The sequence below is a fragment of the Pelophylax lessonae genome (genome assembly GCF_965119305.1).
Source record: "Pelophylax lessonae genome assembly, chromosome: 3".
NCBI lineage: Eukaryota > Metazoa > Chordata > Amphibia > Anura > Ranidae > Pelophylax > Pelophylax lessonae.
Genome location: NC_138770.1, coordinates 665,797,921 through 665,817,209, shown reverse-complemented (window position 1 = coordinate 665,817,209; position 19,289 = coordinate 665,797,921). Strand labels below are relative to the sequence as shown.

General features: G+C 46.6%; 1 protein-coding gene across 4 annotated transcripts in view; it reads right to left on the bottom strand.

Annotated features, from left to right (window-relative positions):
- Window positions 1–18,701, bottom strand: part of TTBK1 (tau tubulin kinase 1) — a 166,811-nt gene extending 148,110 nt beyond the window's left edge. Inside the window, exon 1 of one of the 4 annotated variants that reach the window (XM_082249851.1) lies at window positions 18,604–18,701. The gene's annotated coding sequence lies outside the window, so the exon portion shown is untranslated. The remainder of the gene's footprint in view (window positions 1–18,603) is intronic. The other 3 variants (XM_082249852.1, XM_082249849.1, XM_082249850.1) reach the window with 3 other exon arrangements.
- Between the last annotated feature and the right edge of the window lie 588 nt (window positions 18,702–19,289).

The window sequence follows — 19,289 nt, the reverse complement described above, 5'->3', positions numbered from 1 at the left end:
AACCCAGCAGATTTTCCAATCGGCTTCTCGGGTGCTGCCACCGCCATCTCAACTAAAGGAAACCAACAGTGAAGTCTTGCAGCTTCACAGCCGGTTCCCTACTGAGCATGAGCGAAGCGTGCTGTGCTTTGTGAATGGCCCGGTGACAAGGGAAGGAGGATGGGGGGGGGGCAAAGTCAGCCAGAAGTGAGTGAAAGGAATAAATGAAAGATCCCTGGTGCCGCACATCCATGGAGTCCTATGGTGGTATGAGAGAGACAGTCTCAGCCTGGGCTCCTGCCAGGCCACATCGTAAATAAGTTTAGCTTCGCCCCCCGGAGCTTACTCATGGGGATGAAGATCCCATGCGTGTAGGGAGTATAAAAGCACCCACACCCCTTCAAACTCAGTTAGCCAGGCCGGAGAGAGAGGGGGTGGGGTTGAATGGCAGCCCTGTGTCTGAATGGATACAGGGAGCTGCAGCTCGGCTCGGGTGCCCCCATAGCAAGCTGCTTGCTGTGGGAGCACTCAATAGGAGGGAGGGGCCGGGAGCTCCAAAGAGAAGAGAAGGACCTGGTCTGCCCTGTGCAAAACCAACTGCAAAGAGGAGGGAAGTAAAACATGTTTATTATTTTTATAGAAAAAAAAAACAAGACTTTACAATCGCTTTAAGAAAGGCGGCCCTACACAATTACATTAATGTCCTGCAGAATTTTTGTCTATTTAAAAATCTCATTACTGATACCAACTAAATACCTTAAAACATAACTACAGGCAAAAACTTTTTTTTTTAGATTTGGATAGGGGGGAGAGGGATTGGAACATTTGTCAGGTTCTTATAGCTGTCTGTGTCCCTGTTACCCTAAATTCACACCTATGCATTTTTTAGCGCATTTTGCGGTTTACAGGAACGCACTACAGTCCATGTTGCATGGTTTCCTATGGTACACATTAGAGCTGCATGATTTTGGATAAAATGAGAATCACAATTTGTTATGCTTAGAAGATCACGATTCTCGGCTTAACATCATTGTGACGGGAGTCACTTTGATTGGGGGCTCGTGGAACCCAGCTTACCTTAGAGAGGTTGGGAAATCCCTGTCTCAGCCCCCTAGGCCCCTCTTATGTGTAAGTCACCCTGTGTCTATTAGGGACATAGGATGACCAAGGAAATGATGGACAGCTACTTAATGGACACTGAGAATATGGTTTGGATTACTTCATATGGGTCAGTAATATTTATCAACAATATATCTAAAGAAATATGTGAGGACTATTCTTGGCCTGTTTGATTCTGAACATGTTCATTGAAAGAGATAATCACATTGGCCTCTGTTCCATATTCTTCAATGTAAGAGACGGACAGTCTGTTACAGGTGGTCTTCTGCTGTTGTCTGTGTATTAAGGTGTGATGTGTTTTCTGTTAAGCCCGTCTGTCCCATTGTTAATTGTTAATTAACTCACCTATTGTTTCTGTCCACATGGCTAGGTAAATAGCTCAGGTTAATTATATTTCTGTATAGAATTTCATCTGCATACGATAATGTAATCAGGCACCTGACCTGTGTGTGGTATATATTCAGTGTGAGTTTGTTCAATAAAGGTTCCAGATCATATACAAGCTATTCTCGGCTAGTTTTGTATGGGGGCGGCTAGAATATCTGATATCCATGTTCAGACTGGAGGAAGCGGTATTCCAATGGAAGCCCACAAGCACATTGTGGGGTCGCCGTTCCATTACAATCATCTTTCACATTATACAAAAGATTGGGATAACTTTACTGTTCGTTTTTTTTTATTTCCAAAAAAATTTCTTTTGAAAGATCGCTGCGCAAATACAGTGTGACATAAAATATTGCAAAGACCGTAATAGAATTCAATAGACCTGCACCAAAAACACAAGTGTTGCGTTTTTACATACTGCATGTCATTTTTTTTTTTAACAAACAATGCGTAGCTAGTTGCTAAGGAGTGGGCCGGAAAGCCGGCCGCCGCGTTCTTAACAACCATTGAGTCATCAGCTGTCAGCGGGCTTCACTGCTGACAGCTGAATGTAAAAACAAGAATTGCCAGCAATACAGAAAAAAAAATGGCAAAAAAACAGTGTGGGGTCCCCCCCAAAATCCATACCAGACCCTTATCCGAGCATGCAGCCCGGCAGGTCAGAAAAGGGAGGAGATGAGCGAGCATACCCTTGTGAACCATACCAGGCCACATGCCCTCAACATGGGGGGGGGGGTGCTTTGAGGCAGTGGGGACTCCTGTGTATGTCCTGTGAACCATGTTTTAACAGGCCGAATGTACCCAAGTTGATCGATCGATCGATCAACTTGGGTACACCTGAGCTATCGGATTTTACATGTGATTACAACCGGCTTGTCGGATCTTACATGTGATTATTGCTAACGGAAATCATAACTAATAGCAGTAATCACCATGTTCTCTCTGCGGGAGGGATTCTCCATCAACACTAACTGCGTTGATGGGGGAATTAAGTGATTTTTCTTCCAGCAACCCATTGTTTTAGGAAAGAAAATCGCTCCATCTATGGCAGGCTTTCTTCTATCCAAAATTCAAAAAATATAAATTGCCTTTAGTTTCACTTTAAACGTTTGGGTGAACCCAAAAAGGCCTCCGAATACACAACAATGTTCTCAGCCTGAATTGTTTTTATCCTCATTCTTACTGCAATTAGTCGTTTATGGCCAATAGACAGCAAAGCTATTACATACACAAAGAAATCTAAAACTCTGCAAACCTGTCTGTCAATTTTAAGAGGTTTATGTATGATGGTACTAGTCTGTCTACAGTCACCCATGAAGAAGTTGTATTGTATCCACTGCACATGCAAGCTTGCCCACAGTTTGTGTTGGGTGCTGTTCTGAGTTGGTGGATGGCACCACCATGCAATCACAGGAACATAACGATCTTCACCAGCACACCTTGGTATAGCGATATTGTCCTTTATTCAACTAAAGCAACAGGCATCACAGGCCGACAAAAAACATAAAGGATACATGAAAATTCTGCATCAGATTATCAAGCTACAGACTGAAGGTGTATGCACATTTTCTGATCAAGCAGCAATCCCTCATTCATCTCAGTAGCTACAAGCATTGTAGAGAAATTAATCTTCAAAATTCACAACGGAAGACCTGAATACCCAGCTGTCTCCCCTTATTTTCTATGGAGAGAAAAATCTTGGCAGCCTGCCATCCCTGGAATACACCTTGAAATTCTACATTCGATTATTAAACTACAGACTGAAAGTTCTACTAAAGCTTTTTTTTTTTTTTTTAAATAAACAAACATGCCTATACTTACCTGCTCTGTGCAATGGTTTTGCACAAATCGGCCCCTACCCTTTTCTTCTGGGGTCCCCCGCCTGTGCTCCAGGCCCCTCCTCTTCATCAGGTGCCCCCAGGAAAAGCCGCTTTACATGGGGGCACTTGTGCGTGCTCACTCCCGAGTCCTGCTAAGCCCGAGAGCCAATCGCTTCCCCTGCTATCTATCTGTCCAATGAGGCGAGAGACAGCAGCTGGAGCTTGTGCACTCATGCACATAGCTGGATTGAATGGGCTCAGGTAAGGAAAAGGGGGGTCTGGGGGGCAGCTGCTGCACAGAAGGTTTTAGAACCACTTGAAGGTGTATGCAGATTGTCTGATCAAGCAGCAATTCCTCATTCATCTAAGTAGCTATAAGCATTGCAGAGAAATTTATCTTAAAAATTGACAACAGAAGACCTGAATATCCAGCTTCCCTCTCCTTATTCTCTATGGAGAGCAAAATCTTGGCATCCTGCCATCCCTGGAATACACATGAACATTCCGCATCAGATTATCAAACTACAGACTGAAGGTGTATGGGGATTTACTGATCAAGCAACTATTCCTCATTCATCTAAGTAGCTATCAGCTTTGTGGAGAAACTCATCCGCAATCGTGTCACCGGATTTGAATGACAGAAGTTGGAGCCAATCGCTCCTGCTGCTATCTATATGTCCAATGAGGAGAGAGACAGTAGCTGGAGCAGCTGTGCTCCTGCACATCACTGGATCAAATGGGCTCCGGTAAGGAAAGGAAGAGGGGGGGGGGGCTCGGGGGGCAGCTGCTCACAGAAGGTTTTCACCTTAATGCATAGAATGCATTAGGTAAAAAAAAAAAAAAACCTATAAGGGGTTGTAAAGTCAGAAGTTTTTTTTATCCTAATCTATTCTATGCATTAAGCTAAAAAAACCTTCTGTGTGTGGCAGCCCTCCATATTGCTTATCTGAGCCTCTCTCGATCCAGTGATGTCCACGACTGTCTCAGCCATTCAGGACTCCCCTCCTCATTGGCTAAAACACAGCAGTGGCTCCATTGGTTCCCACTGCTGTCAATCAAAGTCAGTTTTTCTGTGTCTGAATGGATACACGGAGCTGTGACTCGGCTCTGGTGCCTCCATAGCAAGCTGCTTGCTGTGGGGGCATTTAAAGGGAGGGAGGGTCCTGAAGAGCCGAATAGGGACCTGAGAAGATGAGGATCTGGGCCACTCTGTGCAAATCCAACTGCACACAGCAGGCACGTATAAGACCCCATTCACACTACCGCGACTTGGACCGCGATTTGTCAGCCTGACAAGTCGCGGTCCTCATGCTCCCATAGTGTAGTACAGGAGCCGTACTAATAGGAGCGACACAAGTCGCTCCGACTTAGAAAAAGGGTCCTGTACTACTTCGGGGCGACCTGGAGGCAACTTGCATTGACTTCCATTATGTGAAGTCCATGCAAGTCGCGCCGAAGTCGCGCTGCACGCAACTTCACAGGTCGCCCCCGAAGTCGTGCACAAGTCATGCTTCCTGTAACGTGTTTGTTATTTTTATTGAAAAAAAAAAAATAATAAATACAGACTGTAAAATCACTTTAAGACCCGAATCACACTGCCACGACTTGTCAGGCAACTTGGTTGCCTGACAAGTAGCGCTCCATTCTGTGCAATGGAACCGTTCTAATCAAAGCGACTCAAGTCGCTCCGACTTAGAAAAAGGTTCCTGCACTACTTCGGGGCGACATCGGAGCGGCTTGCATTGACTTCTATCATAGAAGTCGTTTGCAAGCCGCGATGAAGTCGTGCTGCACGGGGCGGCTCAAAGTCGGGGAGACTTTGAGTCGCCCCAGTGTGAACTGGCTCTTAGGCTTTAGAACCACTTGAAGGTGTATGCAGATTTACTGATTAAGCAGCAATCCCTCATTCAGCTAAGTAGCTATAAGAATTGTGAAGACATTCATTTTCAAAATTCATGACAGAAAACCTGAATATCCAGCTTCCCTCTCCTTATTCTCTATGGAAAGCAAAATCTGGACATCCTGCCATCCCTGGAATGCACATGAACATTCTACATCAGATTATCAAGCTACAGACGGAAGGTGGAGAACCCCCTTCAAAAAAAAAACAGATTGGCCAGCACTGTAGGAGCTCCACCATTCATACACAAAGTAGATAGTTCTGAAACTATGAAACCTGGAGCATTCCTCCCATTGACACCAATGATGGGGCACTATTCCTTCCACTGACACCAATGATGGGGCCCTATTCCTCCCACCAACACCAATGACCGGGCGCTATTTCTCCCACTGACACCAATGATGGGACACTATTCCTCCCACTGACACCAATGATGGGACACTATTCCTCCCACTGACACCAATGATGGGACACTATTCCTCCCACTGACACCAATGATGGGACACTATTCCTCCCACTGACACCAATGATGAGGGACTATTCCTCCTACTGATACCAATGATGGGGCACTATTCCTTCCACTGACACCAATGATGAGGGACTATTCCTCCTACTGACACCAATTATGGGGCACTTTTCCTCCCACTGACACCAATGATGGGGCATTATTCCTCCCACTGACACCAATGATGGGACACTATTCCTCCCACTGACACCAATGATGAGGGACTATTCCTCCTACTGATACCAATGATGGGGCACTATTCCTTCCACTGACACCAATGATGAGGGACTATTCCTCCTACTGACACCAATTATGGGGCACTTTTCCTCCCACTGACACCAATGATGGGGCACTATTCCTCCTACTGACACCAATGATGGGGCACTATTCCTTCCACTGACACCAATGATGAGGGACTATTCCTCCCACCAACACCAATGACCGGGCGCTATTCCTCCCACTGACATCAATGATGGGGCACTATTCCTCCCACTGACACCAATGATGGGACACTATTCCTCCCACTGACACCAATGATGGGACACTATTCCTCCCACTGACACCAATGATGGGACACTATTCCTCCCACTGACACCAATGATGGGGCATTATTCCTCCCACTGACACCAATGATGGGGCACTATTCCTCCCACTGTCACCAATGATGGGGGCACCATTCCTCCCACTGACACCAATGATGAGGGACTATTCCTCCCGCTGACACCAATGATGGGGCACTAATCCTCCCACTGACACCAATAATGGGGCACTATTCCTCCCACTGACACCAATAAAGGGGAACTATTCCTTCCACTGACACAATGATGGGGCACTAATCCTCCCACTGACACCAATAATGGGGCACTATTCCTCCCACTGACACCAATAATGGGGCACTATTCCTTCCACTGACACAATGATGGAGCGCTATTCTTCCCACTCACATCAATAATGGGGCACCATTCCTCTGACTGACACCAATGATAGATCACTATTCCTTCCACTGACACCAATGATGGGGAACTATTCCTTCCACTGACAACAAAGATGGGACACTATATTTTTTTTCTCTACAGTCTGATCCCTCAAGAGACTGAAAGATAGTAAGCTTGCCCTTTGTTTAGAAAAAGTTTGGAGACCCCTGATCTAGAGAAACCTGGTGCAAATTTTCATTTGGCCTGCTTACAGCTGAACTCTGGAAATAGACAAAATCTACCCTTGCAGTGGCAATACCTATCTCATTCCTGGCTCTGGTGGGTCCCTCAATCCATGTGACTGATTCAGCACTGCCCCCTCTCTAAGGCTCTCTTAGCCTTGGTCGCATGCTTTCCCCCCCATGTACAATGCAGGGTCGATAGCCCTGCATTGTACGTAATGCTGCAGAGGGAACAGCCAAAGCTTGGAGCTTCAGCTAGAAGAAAACAGTACTGGAGCCTGCTGCACCGAGGGAGAGAGTGAGTAATACACCTTACCCCTGCACCCCTAAACTGAATGAGCATGTGGCCCAGGAGCCAGATGTGGCCCTTCACTTACCTTTATCTGGGGACAATTCCTCCCACTGACATTAACAATAGGACATAATTCCTGTCTCTGACATCTACATTAGGGCATAGATCCCCGTACTGACACCAACAAAGGGGTACAATTCCTCCCAATAACACCAACGATGGGGTACAGTTCTTCCCAATAACACCAACGATGGGGTACAGTTCCTCCCATTAACACCAATGATGGGGTACAGTTCCTCCCATTAACACCAACGATGGGGTACCGTTCTTCCCAATAACACCAACGATGGGGTACAGTTCCTCCCATTAACACCAACGATGGGGTACAGTTCCTCCCATTAACACCAACGATGGGGTTTGATTCTTCCCACCAAATGACACCAACGATGGGGTACAATTCCTCTCACTGACACCAAAGATGGGGCACTATTCCTCCCACTGATGCTGGGACATTTTCTACTTCGAATGGCAACTGTCCAGTCCCCCTAAAGTCTAAAGGACTGTAAACTTTAGTGCATTAGGCACCATTAAAAATGATGGGTGTCCCAGGCACCTGCACCAGAGGTGGAACCATAACTCTGAAGGCCCAGCCAAGTTCATATGCCACCCATCAGGGAACCACCAAACTCTGCATTGGCCTGCCCTGTGAAGGCCGCAGCAAAGAGAACATGGGACGCTGCCAGTGACATCCAGAGTTCTACTTGTCTGATGAAGAGAATGTGGTCTCTTACCCTTTAGGAGGCATGTGACCAATGCAAGGATCTCTCCAGCTGGCCCTCAATATTTGTATACATTGGAGTACATAAAGTAAAATGTATACAGGATATATTGCTTTTGATTGATTTATTGTTACCATGATCAGTGATTTTAAAGAACACAAGGAGACCCAACGCAAGGGGTATCGGTCTCCTGGCATCCAGAAGTACCAAAGGGTGAAATGTCTTCTGAAACCAATACTTTTTTCTCGAAGGCCCTGCTCCCCCCCAGGGGTAAATGCCCTCTTTACTCCCTTTAGGAATTTTTCCTATTTTTGGTCCCCCATCTGCTGAGATAAAAAAAAAAATCTAATTTTCTACTTACCTTCCCAACGCTCCAACGCCATTCCCAGCTTCCTTCTCGGTCTATAGCCAGCAGTCCTCTTCAAGGCAGAGTGACACACTGTCATTCTGCCCATATCTCATGAACCCAGCCTGTCATTTGCAGCCCCCCTCTAGAGAGGGCACCTTATCACACATTACTCCCAATACTTATGCAAGTGCCACCTCATCCTGGAAGAGTGTGTGCCAGTGACAGAAGATGAAAAACAAGCTGCAGTAACGTCACCAGACCGGCAGATAGACTTTAAATAAAAAGCTGTGTATAGGGGTGATAAAAAACAATAAATAATTAAGGAGTGGGGGGGGATGGAATCTGCAGGGAACGGAAAGAAGCAGGTGTGATGACTTTAAGACTGCTGTGGAAACTGTCTTTAAAGTACATGCAATTCCATACTATACAGAATAAAGTACGCAACTTTACTGATAAAGCAGCAGTCCCTCATTCACCTCTGTAGCTATAAGCACTGTGGAGAAATGAATCTTCAAAAATCACACCAGAAGACTCGAAATTCCACCTCCTCTCTCCTTATTCTCTATAGAGAGGAAAAACTCGTCAGCCTGCCAAAAAAAAATGCACTGAAGGTTCCTCCCTCTAACAGGAACACACAGTAGGTGAGTAGTGGAAACATATAGTGATGGTACCCTCTAACCTGAGCTCAGAGTGCTTGCTGCCCCTCCAATAAAAACACATAGTGGTGCTGCCCTCTAATGAAAACACATGGAAGCACACGTTTGCTACCCTCTAATAAAAACACACAGGAAGTGCTGCCCTCTGATGGAAACACATGGGAGCACACAACGTTTGCTACCCTCTAATAAAAACACACATTAAGTGCTGCCCTCTGATGGAAACACATGGGAGCACACAACGTTTGCTACCCTCTAATAAAAACACACAGGAAGTGCTGCCCTCTGATGGAAACACATGGAAGCACACAACGTTTGCTACCCTCTAATAAAAACACACATTAAGTGCTGCCCTCTGATGGAAACACATGGGAGCACACAACGTTTGCTACCCTCTAATAAAAACACACAGGAAGTGCTGCCCTCTGATGGAAACACATGGAAGCACACGTTTGCTACCCTCTAATAAAAACACACAGGAAGTGCTGCCCTCTGATGGAAACACATGGGAGCAAACAACGTTTGCTGCCCTCTAATAAAAAATGCACAAGGGATGCTGCCCTCTGATGGGAACACATGGGAGCACACAGTTTTTGCTGCTCTCCAATAAAAATACACAGCGGTGCTGCCCTCTAATGGGAGCACACAGAGTTTGTTGCCTTCTAATAAAAACAGGTGCTCCCATTTAATGAAAACACACAGTGGGTGCTGTCCTTTAATTGAAACTCACAGGGGGCATCGCCCTCTAATGGAAATACAAGCCAGGTGCTGCCCTCCAATGGAAACACTCAGCAGGTGCTGGAAGCTGTAGGCCCATTAAAAGAGATTTCTGAGTCTTTGTTGTGATTTTTGAGGATTAATTAGTTCACGGTACATGGAGCTAGAGAGGTGAGGGATGGATTTTTTTCGTGACTTTTAGTGCTTGTTAGTAGTATGTAAAAAATGTTATAGTCTGAGCACAGCTGCATTTTAAACTAATGGAAGACATCAAAGGAAGACATCTTTGACATACTATGAGAACAAGAACTACAATGCAGTCTACGTAAAGAGTGACACACAACGTGACAGTTACAACCTTGATTGATTGACATGATGTGGGACCATTCAGCATATTGTTCCCCATTTAGGACCATCCACCATATTGCTCTCCATCTCAGCCAGTAATTGGGTGTTACCAACATCTTTTTGCATCCAGAACAGCGGAGACAAATGGAAGACACCTATATGTCTCAAAACAAGCGAACCTGAACACTGGGACTGCCCATCATTGGTCAGCTGTTAGACCCTAAATGGCCTGGTTATCATATGTGATGCCCTTTTTTTATGGCATCTCTGGATATTAGAAGACCTTTTATTACACCAACAGATTATAAATATACAACAATTTTAGAGAAACGCCATATGGAACCGATAGTCAGACTTGGGTAGGCACTTGAAAATTGACTTCTCTACTGGGTTCCTGAATATTTTGGAGACTATCAAGGTATTGGTCCAAAGCTGGTGTCCTAATGATGTACTGGGGAGGATGACACCAACACTGGATGATGCAATGGCCACAGTGGTTGGGCAGAAATAGAAGTTCTGGTAGAGATATATACACCATATTTGTCTCCAAAACATTTAGAATGCCAACATGGAAATAAACTCACCAGTAACTGCATAAAATTCTTGAAAGAGTTGGCATATCAATGAGATCCACAAGCTGGGATGAAACGACATAAAAAATGATAGATGGGATACGTTTCCATCTTAGTAGTATAAAACAATTTCTACCACAGCAAGCTTTTGGAGGCACAGCTTCAGAATTTCTTTAATACTATCTGGATCCATGAAAAACACTACCTCTAACCTGCTGGTCAGAGACCAAGAGACTCAACAGTCTCAGAGTACATTACCAGTGTAACCTACTGGTCAGAGATTGAGAGGCCTAACCAAAGACCAACACTCAGAGCACCTCACCACTGTACCCACTGGTCAAACATGGAGAGACCTAACCACAAACCAACATTCTGAGAGCACCTCACGACTGTACCCCGCTGGTCAGACATGGAGAGACTTAACCACAGACCAACATTCTGAGAGCACCTCACCACTGTACCCCACTGGTCAGACATCGAGAGACCTAACCACAGACCAACATTCTGAGAGCACCTCACTATTGTACCCCACTGGTCAGACATCGAGAGACCTAACCATAAACCAACATTCTGAAAGCACCTCAGCACTGTACTACGCTGGTCAGACATCGAGAGACCTAACCACAGACCAACTTTCTGAGAGCACCTCACCACTGTACCCCACTAGTCAGACATCGAGAGATCTAACCCCAAACCAACATTCTGAGAGCACCTCACCACTGTACCCCACTGGTCAGACATCGAGAGACCTAACCACAAACCAACATTCTGAGAGCACCTCACTACTGTACCCCACTGGTCAGACATCAAGAGACCTAACCACAAACCAACATTCTGAAAGCACCTCACGACTTTACCCCGCTGGTCAGACATGGAGAGACCTAACCACAAACCAACATTCTGAGAGCACCTCACGACTGTACCCCGCTGGTCAGACATGGAGAGACTTAACCCCAGACCAACATTCTGAGAGCACCTCACGACTGTACCCCGCTGGTCAGACATGGAGAGACTTAACCCCAGACCAACATTCTGAGAGCACCTCACGACTGTACCCCGCTGGTCAGACATGGAGAGACTTAACCCCAGACCAACATTCTGAGAGCACCTCACAACTGTATCCCGCTGGTCAGACATGGAGAGACTTAACCCCAGACCAACATTCTGAGAGCACCTCACGACTGTACCCCACTGGTCAGATATCGAGAGACCTAACCACAGACCAACATTCTGAGAGCACCTCACCACTGTACCCCACTGGTCAGACATCGAGAGACCTAGCCACAGACCAACATTCTGAGAGCACCTCATCACTGTACCCCACTGGTCAGACATCGAGAGACCTAGCCACAGACCAACATTCTGAGAGCACCTCATCACTCTACCCCACTGGTCAGACATCGAGAGACCTAACCACAAACCAACATTCTGAAAGCACCTCACCACTGTACCACGCTGGTCAGACATCGAGAGACCTAGCCACAGACCAACATTCTGAAAGCACCTCACCACTGTACCGCGCAGGTCAGACATCGAGAGACCTAGCCACAGACCAACATTCTGAGAGCACCTCACCGCTGTACCTCATTGGTCAGATATTGAGAGACCAAACCACAGACCAACTTTCTGAGAGCACCTCACCATTGTACCCTGTTGGTCAGAGATAGATCTAACCACCAACTGTTTGAAAACACCTCACCAGAAAAACCTCCATCGTACCCTGCTGGTCAGAGATTGAGAGATCTAATGAGAAACCAACAAGCCGAAAACACCTGCCCACTATATCCTGTAAGTCAAAGATTGGAAGATCTAACCAAAACCAACATTCTGAGGGCACCTCACTACTGTACCCTGCTGGTCAGAGATCAAGAGAACTAATCATAGACAAATATTCTGTACCCCACTGGTCAGACATTGAGAGACCCAACCAAAAACGAACACTCTGAGAGCACCTCACTGCTATACCCACTGGTCAGACATCGAGAGACCGAACCACAGACCAACATTCTGAAAGCACCTCAGCACTGTACCCCACTGGTCAGACATTGAGAGACCCAACTACAGACCGACTTTCTGAGAGCACCTCACGACTGTACCCCACTGGTCAGACATCGAGAGACCTAACCACAGACCAACTTTCTGAGAGCACCTCACCACTGTACCCCACTGGTCAGACATCGAGAGACCTAACCACAAACTAAGATTCTGAGAGCACCTCACCACTGTACCCCACTGGTCAGACATCGAGAGACCTAACCACAAACTAAGATTCTGAGAGCACCTCACCACTGTACCCCACTAGTCAGACATGGAGAGACTTAACCCCAGACCAACATTCTGAGAGCACCTCACCACTGTACCCCACTGGTCAGACATCGAGAGAGACCTAACCATAAACCAACATTCTGAAAGCACCTCACCACTGTACCCCACTGGTCAGACATCAAGAGACCCAACTACAGACCAACACCCTGAGAGCACCTCACCACTGTACACTGTTGGTCAGAGATAGATCTAACCACCAACTGTCTGAAAACACCTCACCAGAAAAACCTCCATCGTACCCTGCTGGTCAGAGATTGAGAGATCTAATGAGAAACCAACAGTCTGAAAACACCTGCCCACTATATCCTGTAAGTCAAAGATTGGAAGATCTAACCACAAACCAACATTCTGAGGGCAGTGACCTCACTACTGTACCCTGCTGGTCAGAGATCAAGAGAACTAATCATAGACAAATATTCTAAGAGCATTTCACCACTCTTCCCTTCTGGTCAGAGATACCTAACCACCTCACCATCCTATCCTGTTGGCCAGAGATAGGCCTATCCACCAGTGTTGATTTCATCAACGAAAAATATTTTTGTTGTCTAAATTAACACAATTTTAGTCTACTAAAATACGACTAAAAATAAAACAATTCAGGTGACTAAATTACAACTAAAACTGCAAGACTATGACTAAAACTAATTCTAATTTGATGTAAAAATAACGCTGCTAACCACCAACAGTCTGAAGTACCTCCCCCACGAAAATGCTCCATCGTACCATGTTGGTTAGAGATCGAGGGACCTATCCAGAGACCAACAGTCTGAGAGCACCTCAGCACCATACACTGCTGGTCAGAAATGGACAGACCTAACCAGAGATCCTCGCCTGCAAACCTACGGAGACTTTATTGTCCACCTCCACCTGAATCCAGCACTTTGCACACCATCTATCCGGTATTGCCGGCTCTGGGTGGGCAGCCAATCCCACATTTTATCAGATTGAGCGTTCACCTACACTGGGATAAATTCTCAGTCACTTGCTGGTTAGCCAGGACTAGTTTAGTAGAGGATCAGTCACTATCATGTAATGAAAAGGAATGCTTAGAACATGGTCTAGTTTGTTATGAGAACTAGTTAGAGATAAGCCTAGCGGGATATAACCAGGACCTGTCAGTGATAATAGTTGGTTATAATGAGGACCTGTCAGTGATAGGAGAAGCTGGGTAAAATGAGGACTAGTTGGTTGTAATGAGGACCACTCAGTGACAGGCGTGGTTGGTAATAATATGGGCTAGTCAGGGATAGTCCAGAATCGTCTGAGTGGGAAGTGCTCAGTGCTAGGAGAAGTAGAGGACTGGTGAGAGAAGTATGCATGCAAAATGAGGACTGGTCAGTGAAAGTACTAACTGTTCATAATGAGAACGGGTGAGTGATCGGATTCGAGGGTGAAAAGATGATCGGTCTGACATAGAAGTAATTGGAAGTGATCAGGACTGATTAGTGACAGGTCTACTTGGGACTAATATTGACTGGTCAGTAATAAGAAAAGCTGGTAGCATAGGGGGCTGGTAAGTTACAGGACCAGTCAGGTATTTGGCTGTCATCCTCTCCGGACTAGTAGGGTGAGATGAGGATCGGTTAGTAGAAGGACGAGTTAGGTGTAATGAGGACTAGTTAGAAAGAAGAGTATTTGGCTGTCATGATCTCAGGACTAGTAGGGGGAGACGAAAATCTGTTAGTAGCAGGACAGGTTGGGTGTAATGAGGACTAGTTAGGAAGAATGGTACTTGGCTGTCATCGTCTCAGGACTAGTAGGGTTAGAAGAGGATCGGTTAGTAGCAGGGCGAGTTAGGTGTAATGAGGACTAGTTAGGAAGAAGAGTACTTGGCTGTCATCATCTCAGGACTAGTAGGGTGAGATGAGGATCGGTTAGCAGCAGGACAGGTTGGGTGTAATGAGGACTAGTTAGGTAGAAGAGTATTTGGCTGTCATCATCTCAGGACTAGTAGGGTGAGATGAGGATCGGTTAGCAGCAGGACGAGTTAAGTATAATGAGGACTAGTTAGGAAGAAGACTATTTGGCTGTCATCATCTCAGGACTAGTAGGGTGAGATGAGGATTGGTTAGTAGCAGGACGAGTTGGGTGTAATGAGGACTAGTTAGGGAGAAGACTATTTGGCTGTCATCATCTCAGGACTAGTAGGGAGAGATGAGGATTGGTTAGTAGCAGGACGAGTTGGGTGTAATGAGGACTAGTTAGGAAGAAGACTATTTGGCTGTTATCATCTCAGGACTAGTAGGGTGACAGGAGGATCGGTTAGTAGCAGGACGAGTTGGGTGTAATGTGGACTAGTTAGGAAGAATAGTATTTGGCTGTCATCATCTCAGGACTAGTAGGGTGAGATGAGGATCGATAAGTAACAGGACGAGTTGGGTGTAATGTGGACTAGTTAGGAAGAATAGTATTTGGCTGTCATCATCTCAGGACTAGTAAGGTGAAATGAGGATTGGTTAGTAGCAGGACGGGTTAGGTGTAATGAGGACTAGTTAGGAAGAATGGTACTTGGCTGTCATCGTCTCAGGACTAGTAGGGTGAGATGAGGATCGGTTAGTAGCAGGACGAGATGGGTGTAATGAGGACTAGTTAGGAAGAAGACTATTTGGCTGTTATCATCTCAGGACTAGTAGGGTGACAGGAGGATCGGTTAGTAGCAGGACGAGTTGGGTGTAATGAGGACTAGTTAGGAAGAATAGTATTTGGCTGTCATCATCTCAGGACTAGTAGGGTGAGATGAGGATCGATAAGTAACAGGACGAGTTGGGTGTAATGTGGACTAGTTAGGAAGAATAGTATTTGGCTGTCATCATCTCAGGACTAGTAAGGTGAGATGAGGATCGGTTAGCAGCAGGACAGGTTGGGTGTAATGAGGACTAGTTAGGTAGAAGAGTATTTGGCTGTCATCATCTCAGGACTAGTAGGGTGAGATGAGGATCGGTTAGCAGCAGGACAGGTTGGGTGTAATGAGGACTAGTTAGGTAGAAGAGTATTTGGCTGTCATCATCTCAGGACTAGTAGGGTGAGATGAGGATCGGTTAGTAGCAGGATGAGTTGGCTGTAATGAGGACTAGTTAGGAAGAAGAGTATTTGGTTGTTATCTCAGGACTAGTAGGGTGAGATGAGGATCGGTTAGCAGCAGGACGAGTTAAGTATAATGAGGACTAGTTAGGAAGAAGACTATTTGGCTGTCATCATCTCAGGACTAGTAGGGTGAGATGAGGATTGGTTAGTAGCAGGACGAGTTGGGTGTAATGAGGACTAGTTAGGGAGAAGACTATTTGGCTGTCATCATCTCAGGACTAGTAGGGAGAGATGAGGATTGGTTAGTAGCAGGACGAGTTGGGTGTAATGAGGACTAGTTAGGAAGAAGACTATTTGGCTGTTATCATCTCAGGACTAGTAGGGTGACAGGAGGATCGGTTAGTAGCAGGACGAGTTGGGTGTAATGTGGACTAGTTAGGAAGAATAGTATTTGGCTGTCATCATCTCAGGACTAGTAGGGTGAGATGAGGATCGATAAGTAACAGGACGAGTTGGGTGTAATGTGGACTAGTTAGGAAGAATAGTATTTGGCTGTCATCATCTCAGGACTAGTAAGGTGAAATGAGGATTGGTTAGTAGCAGGACGGGTTAGGTGTAATGAGGACTAGTTAGGAAGAATGGTACTTGGCTGTCATCGTCTCAGGACTAGTAGGGTGAGATGAGGATCGGTTAGTAGCAGGACGAGATGGGTGTAATGAGGACTAGTTAGGAAGAAGACTATTTGGCTGTTATCATCTCAGGACTAGTAGGGTGACAGGAGGATCGGTTAGTAGCAGGACGAGTTGGGTGTAATGAGGACTAGTTAGGAAGAATAGTATTTGGCTGTCATCATCTCAGGACTAGTAAGGTGAGATGAGGATCGGTTAGCAGCAGGACAGGTTGGGTGTAATGAGGACTAGTTAGGTAGAAGAGTATTTGGCTGTCATCATCTCAGGACTAGTAGGGTGAGATGAGGATCGGTTAGTAGCAGGATGAGTTGGCTGTAATGAGGACTAGTTAGGAAGAAGAGTATTTGGTTGTTATCTCAGGACTAGTAGGGTGAGATGAGGATCGGTTAGCAGCAGGACGAGTTAAGTATAATGAGGACTAGTTAGGAAGAAGACTATTTGGCTGTCATCATCTCAGGACTAGTAGGGTGAGATGAGGATTGGTTAGTAGCAGGACGAGTTGGGTGTAATGAGGACTAGTTAGGAAGAAGACTATTTGGCTGTTATCATCTCAGGACTAGTAGGGTGAGATGAGGATTGGTTAGTAGCAGGACGAGTTGGGTGTAATGAGGACTAGTTAGGAAGAATAGTATTTGGCTGTCATCATCTCAGGACTAGTAAGGTGAAATGAGGATTGGTTAGTAGCAGGACGGGTTAGGTGTAATGAGGACTAGTTAGGAAGAAGAGTATTTGGCTGTAGTGATAACGCCCAGTGACGGGAGAAGCTTAGTCACACGAGGACTGACCGGTGATCGGATTAGTTGGGTGAAAAGGGAAGCGGTCAGGGAAAGGACTAGTTTGGTGCAATGATGAGAAACGGTAGAACTATTCCAGTGTGATCAGCACTGGTGACTGGGAATAAAGTGGACTGGTCGGCGATGGGATTAGTGGAGTGAGGAAGGCTGACCAGTAACAGGAACAGTTACCTAAACTAAGGACTAGTCAGGGACAGGACTAGAGAGCTGTGCTGAGGACTGGTTGGTGGTGAAAATGACTGGTCAGCCATAGGACTAGTAGGGTGTGATGAGGACAGGTTAGTGGAAGGACTGGTCGGGTGTGATGAGGACTGGTTAGTGGAAGGACTGGTCGGGTGTAATGAGGACTGGTCGGGTGTGATGAGGACTGGTTAGTGGAAGGACTGGTCGGGTGAGATGAGGACTGGTCAGGTGTAATGAGGACTGGTTAGTGGAAGGACTGGTCGGGTGTAATGAGGACTGGTCGGGTGTGATGAGGACTGGTTAGTGGAAGGACTGGTCGGGTGAGATGAGGACTGGTCAGGTGTAATGAGGACTGGTTAGTGGAAGGACTGGTCGGGTGTAATGAGGACTGGTCGAGTGTGATGAGGACTGGTCGGGTGTGATGAGGACTGGTTAGTGGAAGGACTGGTCGGGTGAGATGAGGACTGGTCGAGTGTGATGAGGACTGGTCAGGTGTAATGAGGACTGGTTAGTGGAAGGACTGGTCGGGTGTAATGAGGACTGGTCGAGTGTGATGAGGACTGGTCAGGTGTAATGAGGACTGGTTATTGGAAGGACTGGTCGGGTGTAATGAGGACTGGTTAGTGGAAGGACTGGTCGGGTGTAATGAGGACTGGTTAGTGGAAGGACTGGTCGGGTGTAAGGAGGACTGGTTAGTGGAAGGACTGGTTGGGTGAGATGAGGACTGGTTAGTGGAAGATTTGGTTAGTGGAAGGACTGGTCAGGATTGATGAGGACTGGTTAGTGGAAGGACTGGTTGGGTGAGATGAGGACTGGTTAGTGATAATACTAGTCGGGTGTGATGAGGACTGGTCGGGTGTGATGATGCCGGTAGATCCGGGTGTCCGGTAATAGGCGGAGGATCGGGTCTTTCCGATGGATTCCGCACAGAGATTGGGGTGTCAGAGACGGCTCGGGTCACCCCGGCATCCCATCCCCCTCCCAGATGTCAGTACATTAGGGCGGCACTCACCTACCGGGCGGTGTCCGGCGGGTGTCCCGGGTCCCCCCGGAGCTGTCCCTGGTGCTGCAGAGGAGCCGGATACTCCCACAATGCACCGCGACCACTGCACTGACGTCACAGCCTGCAACACACCCACTGACACAACAATGTCACCGTACACCGCTACAGTGCACAGTACCGACAAATCACCCAACATCCCCGTACACCCCCATTGTACCACACATCACCGTACACCCCCACACTATACATCCCCCCTATACCACACATCACCGTACACCCCCACACTATACATCCCCCCTATACCACACATCACCGTACACCCCCACACTATACATCCCCGCTATACCACACATCACCGTACACCCCCACACTATACATCCCCGCTATACCACACATCACCGTACAACCCCACACTATACATCCCCCCTATACCACACATCACCGTACAACCCCACACTATACATCCCCCCTATACCACACATCACCGTACACCCCCACACTATACATCCCCTCTATACCACACATCACCGTACACCCCCACACTATACATCCCCTCTATACCACACATCACCGTACACCCCCACACTATACATCCCCCCCTATACCACACATCACCGTACACCCCCACACTATACATCCCCTCTATACCACACATCACCGTACACCCCCACACTATACATCCCCCCTATACCACA